Source organism: Rhineura floridana, chromosome 8 (genome assembly GCF_030035675.1).
Source record: "Rhineura floridana isolate rRhiFlo1 chromosome 8, rRhiFlo1.hap2, whole genome shotgun sequence".
NCBI lineage: Eukaryota > Metazoa > Chordata > Lepidosauria > Squamata > Rhineuridae > Rhineura > Rhineura floridana.
In genome coordinates, this window is record NC_084487.1 from 127773526 (window position 1) to 127789396 (window position 15871).

Here is a 15871-nt window from a genome sequence, read left to right on the forward strand (position 1 = left end):
GCCTTCAGTCTCCTTTCCTGCAGCGGCACCATTTCAGATTTGAGTGTACATGCATCTAAAGAAACTTCTGCAGAGCTGGCAAGATTCTCAGCAAGAAGTCCACTCTTAAATGTATTCTAGATTCATATACAAAGAAGTAGCACATTTTTAAATGGATACCGTGGTTAGTGGGTCCATTACTGTTGCTTGAGCCTCAAGTGGCCTCAGTGGTACAGAGTGCCTGCCACCAGCTTCGACAGGTGGCCCAGCTGTGCCCCTATCTGGACAGGGATAGCTTAACTTCTGTTGTTTATGCTCTGTTAAGGGTAAGCTAGTCCGCACATGTAATACCAATTCTGGCACGGCTGCACTGGCCACCAGTTAGTTTCCGTACTCAATTCAAAGTGCTATCTTTGACCTATAAAGCCTTATGCTGGTTAGGACCTCAGGACTTCGAAGACCATTTCTCCTTGTATGAACTGACCTGGACGCTGTGTTCATCATCAGAGGCTCTTCTACAGGTTGTTTTGCCGAAGGATTTTGCCCTTTCCTGAGGCAAGAGGATTGAGATCTGAATGACCATGATACACACTGATGAGGGAAATGTAGTGATTTTTTATTGAAGCAAGCTGTACAGTCTAACAAGCTGAGACTCCTAACAAGCAGGCTCTAATCTCTTATACTTAAGCAGCTGATGATGACAGCTTTGATCTTACACTTGCCTCCGTTTCTCCCTGCTGGAAACCTCGATATCAGCAACAGTCGGAGGGATCCCTTTTTGGCCCAATTTTACCTGGGTGCCCTTGCAATCCGGTGCTGAGGCTTATCTGCCCAGATCAAGGGTCCTGTATTTATTCCCAAAAGACCCTCTGGGAGGGGGCACCTTATACCTATGAGATCATTATCTTCTCAGCACCCAGGTTGCTGAGTTCTCACATGGGTTACTTTTGTTTATTTCTTCTGACCCTGACTTTGCTACAACCTGGACTGGGATTACAGCTGTGACATTCATTGCCAGCTTTTGCCCGTTCCCTCCCTTCATGGGCATGGCTGCTTTGTTTTGACTAATAGGAGTCTTTCTCTGGCTCTTGTTTGCATAAGCAGGGTAAGAACATTTGCAAACCAATTAAGCTCACTGTCCCTTCTCAGCTTGGGAAAGCCATAAACAACCCACCTGGGCAGCAGGGGTATGAGATGAGCTCATCTTGATTGTTTTAGTTAAGTGAACAACTTTCCCCAAGTCCTGTTTTTGACATAGGCAGACTGAAAAGCATCTTTCTCAGCTTATTCTAAACAGTATCAGAAAGCCTGTGCTTTGAGCTCTCCAGACTCCAACACTATGCAATGACAGTGTGCAAAAGCAATAAGCACCCCATAAATCAGGAGTCCTGAGCCAAGAATTATGGGACGGGCCATGGGGCATGCCATAGTAAGCTTCCTCGTACATATTTGGCACTACTCATGTGTCTACTCCACAGGAGCCTTGGAGGGTGGCAACACATGAACAGGCTTTTTCAGTGGTGACCTCCCAACTGTGAAATGCTCTCCTCAGTGAGACATGCCTGGTGCCATCTCTATCCATCTTTAGGCACCAGGCAAAACCCTTTTTCTTCACTCAGGCCTTTGGCCTTTGATGTGTGCTGTCCCAATTATTCTTTTTGTTATTTGGCGGGTTTCTAAGGTTTTTTTTTTTTTTTTGCTATAATGTATGTGTTTGGCTTTTACTGTATTGAAGAGCTTTGGGTTTTATTGATTGTGTGTGTTTTTATCTATTCTTGTTTTAAATTTCTGTATGTTATAAGCCAACTAGAGACTGCTTGCTATTAGGTGACCAACAAATAAAATAAATAATATATTCATATACAAGGAAGTAGTGCATGTTAAAAAGGGATGCTGTGGTTCCTTTTTTAAAATATATAAAGCATCTTATAATAACTATAGAAATATAATTAATAAAGGTCTGACAGACAATCACACACACACACACTTTTTAAGTAAACAGACATGTGCCTTTGCTGTGTGTGCCTAAGACATAGGCCCATTGAATCATTTATAACAATAGTCAGCTGGGCAGCAATAAGTGCTCTTGAAAAATCATCATGTGTGCTCTGAGATACACGAAGCCACTGTGCCACCTCTGAGCTCATAGGCTTGATTGTGGCATATAAGGTGGCCATGATTCTGCTCCGGCTGAGTGGTGAATGAAGGGGAAAAGGGGTCTCCTGATGTCACCAGAGGATACCCTTTGGTAACATAAACAGACATGGTGATCTGCAGGAGCTTCACGGTTCAGATGAGGGGCCAAGGGAGTGGCTAATAGTAACCAGAAGTGGTGCAGACCCTTGAAATCTTCACCCAGTGCTGAATGGTGCCTCTTTCTAGGTGTGGCACCATCAGTCATGGCATGTCCCTTATTTTTGCAGCTGTTGCCAACAATTGTCATAGTGTAGTTGTTAGGGTTTTAAAAAATAAATAATTAAACATCCTTATTAAGGTTTTCAATTTTTTTCACATTGTGATATAGGAAAGGCAAAAGCTAACTTCTATAACATAGAACAGAAGGCAACAACGCATAACATTGCATGCTAAGTATAGCCCATCTCCAAGACTGAGAAGGGTCATATCCTGCATGTATGATATGAAACAATGCTCAAAGATTAAGACCATAGCATCTTGATAAGAGATCAATGCTCATTTTAAGAACTATAAAAATGTAGTTAGCCATTTTGGACTGTTGGATATGTGTATGTGTGTGGGGTTAGAAATGTTTTAATTAATTAAGACCATAAGAAGGGCCCTCCTGGATCAGGTCCAAGTCCCATCTAGCCCAGCATCCTGTTCTTACAGTGGCCAACTATGTCTCCATGGGAAGCTCTCAAGCAGGACTCAAATGGGATAGCACTCTCTCCACTTGGGATTCTCAGCAACTGGAATTCAGAAGCATGTTGCCTCTGACACAAATTAAACAGTAACAGCAATTTCACTACCACCCACAGTGGCCAAGTAGTGCATTCAGCCCCTCTTTTTGCATGTCTTAGCCAGCAGGGTCTTTCCCCGCCCCACCTAGAACCTGTTCTCAGCCATGCCTCTCTGGGGAGAAATGCTCCCATTTGGGTGACCTGTTTTAGAACCCTTTGTATAAAGAAATAGAATGCCTCCCTCCTGTCCCTGTGACACACACACACACGACAATTCTTCTAACCTCTCCTTTAGGTTTTGTATGTTTTGAAAGCAGATTGGATTGCAGAGATGGCTTTATGCCAAATCAATTGGAACAAGATGTAGTGAGCAAACCTGTCTTTCTGCATTGCTGCTGCTGCTTCGTCTTTTTTTTTTTTTTTTTGAAGAAGAAAAATATTTCATCCAGTAATTTCCACAGTAGTATTTTTTGTAGCTGGTCATTGGTCATTCTGTATGTTTGGGCACTGTTGAGAGATAACTGCTTTGATACTATAGTTATTTCGCTGAGATTTATTGGCTCGATCAGACCACTAGTATATCTTTCATAATTTCAGCTGTATTTTATGCACATTTTACACAAATGGTAAGAGTTTAGAAAACGTCTGTTTTGCCCACAAAGCATTTGATTAAGATCACTCCTGCAACTCATCATTTCTGTGCTGGAGGCTGACTCCCAAGTCTGTGCCCTCCTCCACACCCTGAACCAGCTCCAGGGTGAGTTAAGAACAATTATGGACCCTTAAGTGTACTTACATTCCAAGTCCTTTCTCAGATGGATTGCTCCTGCTCAGAATTTGCAGTGGAGAAAACCCTGCTGGCGATTTCTGTCTAGTATCACACGGAAAATGTCTCAAACTGGCAGCAAACAGAAGCTTTGGGGGAAGCAGATTTTCATCAGAGCCAAAAGTGGAGAGGAGAAAGCATCAAGATCCCCCCCACCCCTCTTGAGCTTCATTGGGGATCCCTCTGGCTGCTGTTTGCATTTCTAAAAAGATTCACAGTACTCAAAGAAATGCATTGAGTGTCTCATGTACCTTGGCCCTTGAGGTAATCATCATTATCCAGTTGTGAAGTGAAAGATTCCCTACTAGTGGCAGTTCTATGTTAGTGATTACATGTTGAGTAATCTTTTTGTTCAGCGTTTTAGGTCTCTGTGATAGTGGATATCAAACATCTGATCATCAGGGAACCCTTTTCTCACCAACTCTGTCTGCCAAGGAACCCCTACACTCCTGCCATGGGATTCCAGTGTTCAGGATCCAAACATTTTCTGGAACAAAGTACAAAATTGTAGCACAGTCACCCTCCCAGATAGGGATGAGGGAGAAATTCAATTCAGTGCACATTTAAAGGTGAACTTACCTAATTTGCCCTTTCCAAAACAAGATGCAAACCAAAACATAGCCATCCTTTGAAACTCACACGTCTCTGGATTTTGCATTATAATTCTCTAGTCGAGTAATGCATACAAAAATGCATATACTAGAGTAAAGTTCATATAAATGTATGTATTGGTGAAAAGAACATAGAAAAGGCATTATATTAGGAAACGTGCTTTGGAAAAATGTGTAGGTTAGGCAAAATGGCATACACAAATGTATATATTAGGAGAAATTCACATGAAAATGCTGGTGAATTTTCGTGATGACTTTTTTTAACAAGAACTGATGTAGAAATGTGGAGAACTGACTTTAAGATTGGAAAAATGAGAAACTGACACTGACAATCTCTACCTCTCATGCACATACCAGGATCCCATCCCATGCATGCAATCTCATGAGTTAAAGAAATATTTCTATTTTTATTCTGAAATTACATTTCCTGTATTTCTGAAATTATACCATGACCCACACTGGGGTTTTCCTACTATGGACCATGGGATTCTGTTGTTGTTTTGTAAGTTTAATTTAACAACATCTATCCTGAAAAAGAATCCTATAAGGCTTGCTGACTATTTCATAACTTTTTGGTTGATCATAATAAATGTATCCTCTGACTCCATTCTGCAATTCCCAAGCATCATTGACAGAATGCACATATATTATGGAAAGGAAGCATTTGTGGACATCCAACACCCTCCTACAAGCTAATTTAGAATTCTTGAAACAAAAAATTCATTTTAGCATTCTCTGGGGAGTTCTCCATCACTAGAAATTTGCTGATGGACAATCCCATATATCCTTTAACTCAAGATTTTTCCTTAATTGAACCCAAGAATAGGGTTGCCAGGTCAGAAGCATCCCAAACCCTGAGATGTCAGGGGCAGATCCAAGTGGTGTCATAGGGGGCATGCCCTGGTGATGTCATAGGGGACATGCCCTAGTGATGTCATTAAGCATGATACATTATGCATCAACCGCAGCTTGAAACATACCACTCAAACAACAATAATTCTCTGAGTGGAAATTAAGATAGAAATCTTACCTAAATTAGGGTGCTTCCAGGTCCAGCTGAAGTGATGGGATCATTCCTTTTCATCTGTTTAGGGAGCCTGGATAGGGAACATTTAATCTACCTACTTGATTCTAGCAAGAAGGGTTTAAGTGCCCTCAAGCCAGGCCAGTTACCAGAAGGCCGTTGTAGAAAGAATGCCTAGTGTTGTGGAGATGTTAGATGGGAGCAATCAGGAGTAAAGATGGATGCCCCTGAAGGCTGCCATTCTAAACGCACTTACTAAGCCCCATAGAATTCAAGAGGAATTACTTCTGAGTAGATATTGTTAGGATTGTGCTGTTGCTAAGGCTTGACTGGGAATTCTCTGCAACGATATCTAGATCAAAGCAGGGTTGGCAAACCCCTGCCTGGAATACCCTGCCTGCCTTTTAATTGGCTGCTCCAAACTTCTTTACAGAATTGACCCTTCACTGCAGAGAGGCTTGAGAAATGAGTGAGAGTTAAGAAGATTCTCTACTCTTTATGCCTACTCTGTTGGCTGCTATAAACTCATTTTGACAGCCAACCCAATTCCACTGAGTAATAACTGACAGGGAGAAAACACATATGATTTGGTCTACCTTCACAGGCAGTAGATTGAGAAAAACAGCAATTGAGGCCACACTTCCCAGTATGTGAATTCTCTTTTACCACTATTGGGCAAGAAACCAACCATCATGCAGATAGCAAGGTGCATCATCAGTGGGTTTAACGGGGTTGAACTGACCACATGGAACCACTGTTCTATGGATGTAAGGGAGTAAAGTGCAAATGAAATGCAAATAGAAAAACAAAAACAAAAGACAGTGATGGTTCCCAAATGTAATACCATATCAACCACAACAAGATTCCTATGAGTAAGACAGAAAAGTCAGCATCCCACAACCAGTCAGGGTTCCTAACCAAAACTAAAAAAATTCTGGCAGCCAGTCAGCCAAGGTCACAGAAATCCCCATGCAGCACAACCTAACCCTGGGGCTGCAGTTAGTGCAGAATGCTGCGGCACAATTGCTGACATGAGTGAAACCTATCAGCACATAATGTCTCTGCTCTGAAATCAGCACTGGTTGCTGATTTGCTACCAGGCCAAGTTCAAGGTGTACTTTCTATGTTACAGGTTCCACATAGTACTTGTTCTGCTCTTGTAAGAAATTAATCCTTTAGTGTGGCAATAATTATGGAACGGACCAAGGAATTTCAGAAGGAAATCGCCATGTGCTTTATAGTTTACAGCAAACCCTTTGATTGTGTAGATAATGAAAAATTATGGAATGCTTTAAAGAAATGGGGGTGCCACAACATATGATTGTCCTGATGCACAACCTATACTCTGGACAAGAGGCTACTGTAAGGACAGAATATGGAGAAAACGATTGGTTCCCCATTAGAAAGGGTGTGAGACAGGTGTCTTTTATCACCCTATTTGTTTAATCTATATGCAGAACATATCATACGGAAAACAGGATTAGACCAAGATGAAGGAGGTGTTAAAATTGGAGGAATATCAATAATTTAAGATATGCAGACGATACCATACTGCTAGCAGAAACCAGTAATGATTTGAAATGAATTCTGATGAAAGTTCAAGAGGAAAGCACAAAAGCAGGACTACAGCTGAATATCAAGAAGACTAAACTAATGACAACAGAGGAGTTATATAACTTTAAAGTTGACAACAAGAACATTGAACTTATCAAGGATTATCAATACCTTGGCACACTCATTAACCAAAATGGAGACAATAGTCAAGAAAAGAGAAGAAGGCTAGGACTGGGGAAGGTAGCTATGAGAGAACTAGAAAAGGTCCTCAAATGCAAAGATGTATCACTGAACACTAAAGTCGGGAACATTCAAGACATGGTATTCCCGATCTCTATGTATAGATGTGAAAGTTGGACAGTGAAAAAAGCAGATAAGAGAAAAACCAACTCATTTGAAATGTGGTGTTGGAGGAGAGCTTTGTGCATATCATGGACTGCGAAAAAGACAAATAATTGGGTGTTAGAACAAATTAAAGCAGAACTATCACTAGAAGCTAAAATGATGAAACTGAGGTTATCATACTTTGGACACATAATGAGAAGACCTGATTCACTAGAAAAGACAATAATGCTGAGAAAAACAGAAGGGAGTAGAAAAAGAGGAAGACCAAACAAGAGATGGATTGATTCCATAAAGGAAGCCCCAGACCTGATCTTGCAAGATCTGAACAGGGTGGTTCATGACAGATGCTATTGGAGGTCACTGATTCATAGGGTTGCCATAAGTCGTAATCAGCTTGAAGGCACATAACAACAAACTTATGCTTTGGAACTCCCTGCCTATTTACATTAGGCAGGCGCTTCTTTGTACTCATTTTGGCATCTGCTAAAAACATTTTTGTTTAGGCAAGCCTACCCAGGCATGTAGAAGTTGTTACGTTTCTTATCTATTTTTAACTCATTGTTGGTTTTATTATTTTGAATGTTTTTAAATACTTGTCTTTAAATGTTTATGCCAATAATTTTATTGTTTTAATTCCTTCTATAAACCGCTTTGAGGTTTTTACAATAAAGCAGTATATAAATGTTGTAAATAAAATATATAGATAAATTTGGATGAAACAGATTATCTTGACCCATCCCAATCTGGGTTCAGACCTGGTTATGGGACTAAATCAGCCTTGGTCGCCCTGATGGATGACCTTTATTGGGAGAAGGACAGGAGGAGTGCGACCTCTCAGCGGCTTTTGATACCATTAACCATGGTATCCTTCTGGGCTGACTCGGTGAGATGGGTATTGGAGGCACTGTTTTACAGTGGTTCCGATCCTATCTCCAAGGTCATTCTCAGAGAATAGCATTGGGTGACTGTCTTTCGGCCCCCTAGCAGTTGTGCTGTGGGGTGCCGCAGGGTACCATCTTGTACCCCATACTGTTTAACATCTATATGAAGCCCTTGGGAGTGGTCATCAGGAGATTTGGGGAGAGATGTCAGCAGTATGCTGACGATACCCAGCTCTATTTCTCCATAACATCTGAATCGGGAGAGGCCGTGCAAGCCCTAGAGCGCTGCCTGGACTCGGTGGTGGACTGGATGAGGGCCAGTAAACTGAGTCTGAATCCTAGCAAGATGGAAGCACTGTGGGTTGGTGGTTCCCGAGTTCGGATAATTGGTCAGTTGCCTGATTTGGATGGGGTCATACTCCCTCTGAAAGAGCAGCTCCGTAGTCTGTGGGTGCTCCTGGATCCAACTTTGTCACTAGAGACCCAGGTGACCTCAGTGGCTAAGAGTGTCTTTTACCAGCTTTGGCTACAGCTGTGGCTGTTTCTGGACCAGGATAGCCTGACCACTGTTGTTGGATTACTGTAATGTTGGATTACTGTAATGCACTCTATGTGAGGCTGCCCTTGACGTTGGTCTGGAAGCTGCTGGTGGTGCAAAATGTGGCAATGAGACTGCTCACTGGGGCAGGGTATCGCCAACATGTCACCCTGCTGCTGAAAGAATTGCACTGGCTGCCCATTTGCTACCGGGCCAAGTTCAAGGTTCTAGTTTTGGTGTACAAAGCCCTATACAGCTTGGGACCAGGATATCTGAAAGACCGTCTGACTCCTTATATACCCAGTCGATCACTGCGCTCTGCAGGTGAGGGCCTCCTGCAGATACCATCTTATCAGGAGTTCTGTTCTGCACAACACAGGAAATGGACCTTTAGTGTGGCAGCTCCTACCCTGTGGCATTCCCTCCCCTTAAATATTAGGCAGGTCCCATCTCTGTTATCTTTTTGGCACCTATTGAAGACCTTTGTCTTGCAACAAGCCTTTTAAGTTGAGACCTTATCCCCAGGGCTGACTAAATACTGATTGGACCATTTGGGCCCAATCGGGCCCTGCGCTTAGCAGGGGGGCCATGCTCGTGGGGGAATTGCACATTTTTAACCCTCGAGCGGCAGCGCTTGTTTCCGTTTCCGCTGCTTTGCAGAAATCGGCACTCGCCATAAGGTTCCCAACCGGGCCCCGCATTTGCAAACGCCTGCCCTGCTTATCCCAGTCTGCGTCTGTGTTGGAATTGCTTTTTAATATATTTTTTAAACTGTTTTTTAAAAAAACACCAGTGTTTTTAACCTTTTTTTGAAAAAAAGTCTTGAAAGCTTTTTAAAAAAATGTTTTTATAGGTGTTTTGTTTTAATGTATTTTAAAGTCTGTTTTTATGATGTTTAAAGTGTTTTTAGTGCTTTTGTTTTGCCACCCTGGGCTCCTGCTGGGAGGAAGGGTGGGATATAAATCAAATAATAAATAAATAAACAAAATTTCTTAGTCACTGTGGTCCTTGGGTCTCTGTCCTCTTTTATAGTCAGGCCATTTGGTACCATCTAGCTCAGTACTGCTGACATGGATTAGCATTCATTCTCCAGGATTCCAGGCAATAATAATAATAATAATAATAATAATAATAATAATAATAATAATAATAATAATAATAATAATAATAATAATAATAATAATAATAATGTGAGACAAGCAGGAAAAGGAAACTGTGAGTTTAGCTATTGCCTGTGGTCAACAAATCTTGTCAATCACAACCCTGACTTCACTTATTGGCTAAATATCTGAAAGGGCATGGATTGGAGCAGCTGGTAGTAACAGAAGTTGCAGTGGTGGTGGCTGACATTTTGGTTTATATCTTTTGAACCAGACCACCTAGAAAAAAATTTTTTTTTCAACTGATAGCTAAGAGTCTGGACATTAAGGAGACTCACCCAGAGACCCGGAGAGGACCCCCCAAAACTAGAGTCTCTGGGCAAAAACTGGATACCTGGCAACCCTACCCAAGAAGGTCATAATATATTACCCAATCTGAACTGGAAGGTATTAGTGGTGTTCTGTGTTGGTGACTGATGATTTTTTTTAAAAAAAGTTTTGAAAACATCCAATGATTTTCATCTGTGAATTTTCAGGCATTTACATCACAAATCACAAAATCTGACCTGGATTATCAACATTCACCAAAATTTAGACAAATATAAATTTTAAGTATTGTTTTCTTTCAATTTATAGCTCTGAAAGTTTACAACAGGCACACCAGAATCTGTCCTCTTACTGTGATATTATTAGGAGTGAAAAACCTCTGCAGACAAAATTATATCACACTGTAGGCTTCATTCTCTTGCAGGTAATCTGGAGGAAGAGGAGAAGTAAATACCAGAGCTTGGAAGATTACTTTTAAAAAGTAATAAATTACAGTTACAATTACTTGGCCCAAAAAGTAGTGATTGCCGTTACAATTACAATTGCTCTGAAAGTAACTGATTACATTACTTTTTCTCAAAAGTAATCACTACAATTACATTTCAGTTACTTTTTTTAAAAAACTCCTACAAGGTGCTGGCCTTGGCTGCTGCACATCTAAGAAGCCTAAAACAATATTAAAAATAAACACACACACACAGGGGGTAGTAGAATAAAAAATTTTATCTGTAAGATTAACATAATGGCATAACAGAATCTCACATCCCCCCAAGCAATGAAGATACCCCAACACTTGAAGATTAACATAACGGCATAACAGAATCTCACATCCCCCCAAGCAATGATGATACCCCATCTCTTGAAATCAAATTTTACACTTGAAATGCTTTTATAATATGTTTCTGTTATGTCTCAAAAGAACAAGATGCTCAAAGAGCATGTCAGACAAGGAATGTCTTTTTACAGTCATTACGTTGCCACCAGTACTGAACAGGCGTTCTACTGCGGCGCTTGAAGGCATGCCTGTGTTGTGCTGCAAAAAACACCGCAGCACACGTGGAAAGCCATGGAGTGATGACACTTCCCTGCTGGGAGACCTCAGGTACCTCACCAGTTCCTCCTCAGCAGTGTCCACTGCTGACTTCTTGCCCTGGGGCTGAAAGTTAAAGAAGTCATCTTGTAAGTCATCTCCTTCCTGGTCTTTATCTGAAGACTGATCACTGTCCTCATTAAGTACACCCATCTTTATTTCAGCTTTCAACAAGGCTTCCATTGTGTATCTAAGAAAGAGAGAGGATATGTTAACACATATATGTTAGGAAACCATCATCTGCTCTTCATTTCCTGATGCTTGTCATGTCCCCTTGTTCAGGGTCCAGCCTGAGCCTGTGGATGATGACATGGAAGGTAGAAAGGTGACCAAGTCACCACACTCATGGGGCAGCACAGCAGACCCTTAAGGATTACCTGCAGCAACCCAAGGTTGTGATGAGGAGCCCCAGGAAGAAAAGGCCCAGCCCCTGCCTACCACCTTAAGCCCTCTGATGCCTCCCTTGAGACAACATTTCCCTTGGAGTAATCCACCCAAAGGGCTTCCCTAATGTTCTTACTTGTTGGTATGGGTGATGGCCTGACACGATTCCAGCCAATCTAGTTTGAAGTGAGGGTGTAGGCAGGCTGCCAGAAGAAGCCTCTTGTCCTCCCAGATAGCTGCAAACCGCTTTCTTAGGGCTTCGCGCACACCTCTCAGCAGCTGAAAACAGTATGTGTACCTCTCAGGTTTGTTTTCCAGTCCTTCTAACTTGCGGTCCAGATTGCAGAGCGTTGGTAGCAAATACCCCATGAACATGCCGTTCTCCCATTGCAGGATATCTAGGGACTGAGCTAGTGGCTCCATAATCTCTGTGTATTCCTGTACCACTTCAATCTCAGCAGCTGTGATCCTGGACAAGGAGCAGCGGTCCATTATGGCATGCATTTTTAGTGGCACAGTTGACAGGAGCTCATGTAGTTGCTTCAACGCATCAAAGGTGGAATTCCACCTGGTCTTATTCGGTACCTTCAGATACACACCACATTGCGCACGGATATACTCAGCAATCTGGGCTGACTGGTTCTGCTTGGACCACAACTTGCTGCACTTTCCCATCAAGGAATGAAACTGTTTCTTGAAAGGACCAAGCAGACTACTTTTGGAGGAGTCAGAAAGCATGGCCTCTATGTCTTGTGTTGCCACAAGGTTGAGGGTGTGGCTAGCACATCTCTGGTGTGGTGGTAAAACAAAATCCTCTCCTGAGTCTGCAGCTTCTTCCTCTGCCTCAGGTCCTGTGTCCAGGATCTCACAGATAGGCACAAACTCCACCTCAGCCTCCTCCTCCTCCTGGTTATCACCATCATCGTCACTGGTGCCTGCAGCTTCCACTGGTTCTTTGGCCATGAAAACTCTGAACGCTTTCACAAAGTTGGAGCCATTGTCTGTAGTAGTGCACATAACTTTGTTGTGGATCCTGTACTGCACATGTACATCATGCAGTGCTTTTGAAAGGACATCGTATGTATGGCACCCCTTCAGACGCTTACAAGCCAAGGCCCCGACCTCATGTTTCAGGATAGTTGGGTTGATCCAGTGGGCTGTTACCCCAAAGTAACTCTTCTTGCCATTGGTCCAACAATCTGCAGTGGTTGCTATATATGCCACAGCACCCATTCGGTTTGCAAGAGTTTCTCTCATGTGGCATGCTCTCTTCTCAATTCTGTCTCTCAGAGTCTTGGCACATATGATGGTGAGATCTTTGGGGAGTCCAATGCGAACCAGATTAATGAATGATGGTTTGTCCACAGTCTGAAGTGGTAATGTCTCCTCTACAATGAAATCAATGATTCTCCTGTCGAGATTGCTCTGGGTGACAGGCTCCCTGCCAGATCCCCACCTCTCAGGGGTTGTCTGCTGCTGCTTCAGCATTTTGGGAGGAGGGGTGTCATGCATTGGTTCAGGAAGGCCACGTCTCCTTGCCTTTATTGCTTCTTCAATTGCTCTCAGCTTCTCAGGGTGTGCCCTCTGAGGAAGAAGAACAAAGCATGAATCCAAGAAAAAATGGAAGAGGAACTTCACAATTTAAACATAAATAGACAATGGACACTCTTTGAGGACCAGCATGACAAAGGCTTACCTCAAAATGTTTCTTCACATTGGATGAGGAGGAAACAGCTGATCTCAGATTTTTGATCCTTGGAAGGCAGTAATTGCATCATACAACAACATTTTTCCCACTCTGGCTCACAAATGTACAAGCTTTCTCAAAGCCAAACCATGGTACTTGCTGTTCTGCAGATGTGGCTGTGGGCAACTGGCACTGCTTCATGCCCTCCTCCTCCTCATGCACAGGGCCTCCTTTCTGAACCTCACTTTCTAGTTTTGCCTCCTCAGGATCAACAAGCTGTGACTCAAGTGGCCGCACTAACTGACTGCTGCTCTCAGCAGCAAAACCTGCAACAGGCGTCTCTGTAATAAACAAGAGATAATGCTCCTATATGGGTGAACTTCAGCTGTGATGTGCCCCCATCTCTTCCCCATGCTGCAAGATCCCCCAGTCAGAGTGGAAGTAAGCAGGTCGATAGCGCAATTAAAAGAGATCCTATTTGCATCATTTTTGCTCACTGAATAACCCTGCCTGGGCCAGTCTAACCTACTATCTCACAGGGTTGTTGTGAGAACAAAATGAGACTAGGGTTCAAATCCCCACATAGCCATGAAGCTCACTGAGTGACCTTGGGCCAGTCACTGCCTCTCAGCCTCATGAAAACCCTATTCATAGGGTCACTATAAGTTGGAATCAACTTGAAGGCGGTACATATATTTTTTATTTTGAATATGATGATTATGATAATAAATATGCAGCATTTCAAATTAATTCTGTATGAGAAGCATTCCATGCCAAGCTTGGAAAACCAAGGATGAGGTATAAAATGTAGACAAAAATACTTTTGACAAAATGCCATTTATCTTTTATATGATCTATATCTATAATTAGCAATACAGCTGAATGGTGTATGTAAAGTATTTTTTCTTTCCCTTTTCTTTTTTATTAATATTTTAGTACTACTGCTAAAGTTCTGATGAAAGAATAAAGCATTCATTAGCCAAATTCAAATGATTAGAACACATCACATAAATTCCACTGAAGTTGGAGTTTTTGCCATAGAAAATGAAAAAAAATATAACCTATGATAGCCCAATAGACAATCAGAACTAATATAAAACCCTATTGCTTCTCATTTGCAAATCTTGCAAGATCTAAGGTAACTCTAGATCATGTGAGTTCAGGTGATGCATGTTATGTACATTTGTATAGATATTAGCAGAGATTGTCAACAGTCTATGATGCTTGTGTGTGCCAATGTGTGTGTTTGTGGCAGGCTTCTACCCTGCACTGAGATCACTGAGACTTAAGACTTAGTAAAATAAGAAAAGCTATTTCATTTATAGAAATACATCGTAGATAGGAAAGGCATACCTAGTTCTAAGTAACTAACTTGGAGGCGCAACACCCAGGTTTGGGAGTTGCCCTCACTGCCCCTTCTTCATGTGTACTGGAGAGTGACAGAATAGGGCTAGAAGGAAATAGAAAGCAAAAATGGAAAGTAGGGTAACATCTAAAGAAATACTCCCCTTTACATCTCTCCTTTCTTTCTTTCTGTATATATATATATTTATTTATATTTATATATATCCCAACCTTCCTCGCAGTAGGAGCCCAGGGCGGCACTGACAGTGGTTGACCTTCACTTCCTAAAAAGCAGTAATGATGAAACCCCTCAACATTGCCTATTGCAGCCTGTGCAGCTTTGGCACTGTTCATCTTATTGAAGCTTACTTGAGCTTCTGCTTTTTGCACCTGCACATTCTTTTCTAGGCAGCAATTGTGTTCCAACGACTGCACCACACAGCCTGAGACTTCTCTCCTCCTTGCTTTGGTCACCACATGGCAATGTCATCAAGAAAGGGCTTGCACATAAATACACAAGCCTGGGCTGTGATGAGAACAGATTAATCTCAACTCTGAAATTTACTGTATGCGAACTGAACGGTACTTGTCTTCCTGGTCATATGATTTTTTTTTAAAAAAAACCAACTCTAGGGCTACAAGCTTTAATTTTCAGCAGATTAATTAACTAAAAGGAGAGTTGATTAATCAGTGGGGCCTATTTTTATTGGTAAGAATGAGTTTTAATATGAGACACTTGTTTATTATTTTTAGAGTAATTTTGTGTGTTACTGTACCGGGGAATGCATGAAACAATAACAAAGATCAGCCTTGATTTTTTTTAACTGTGTGCCCTAGAGCTTCTGTATTGAATTCTTCATTGTCTTGCACTCCTTTTAATTATTATATTCTGGAAATTCTCATAGATTTGAAGTCTTGGTGATAAGCAAATCAATTGAAAAGTAATCGATCAGTTTATTGAAAGGGAGAGGATTTATCAGTTAAACATTTTAATTTTACATTGCCCAGATATTCAGCTGCAATAAATGGATTTTTTTCAACAAGAGGTGATCTTCACAGGTACCCCGCCTGGGGATGCTGTTGGAGAGACTGGGGTTTACAGGAGTTCTCTCTCTCTGGGACTGGGAATCTCTCTCTTTCTCACAGAACATGAGTTTGAGAGCTGGGGGACTGAGAGGAGGAGCTGCAAGGACCCTACTTCTCACCTCATCTCTGCCAAGAACAAAAAAATCAGCCTTAAGCCATTTATTATACGCCTAATGA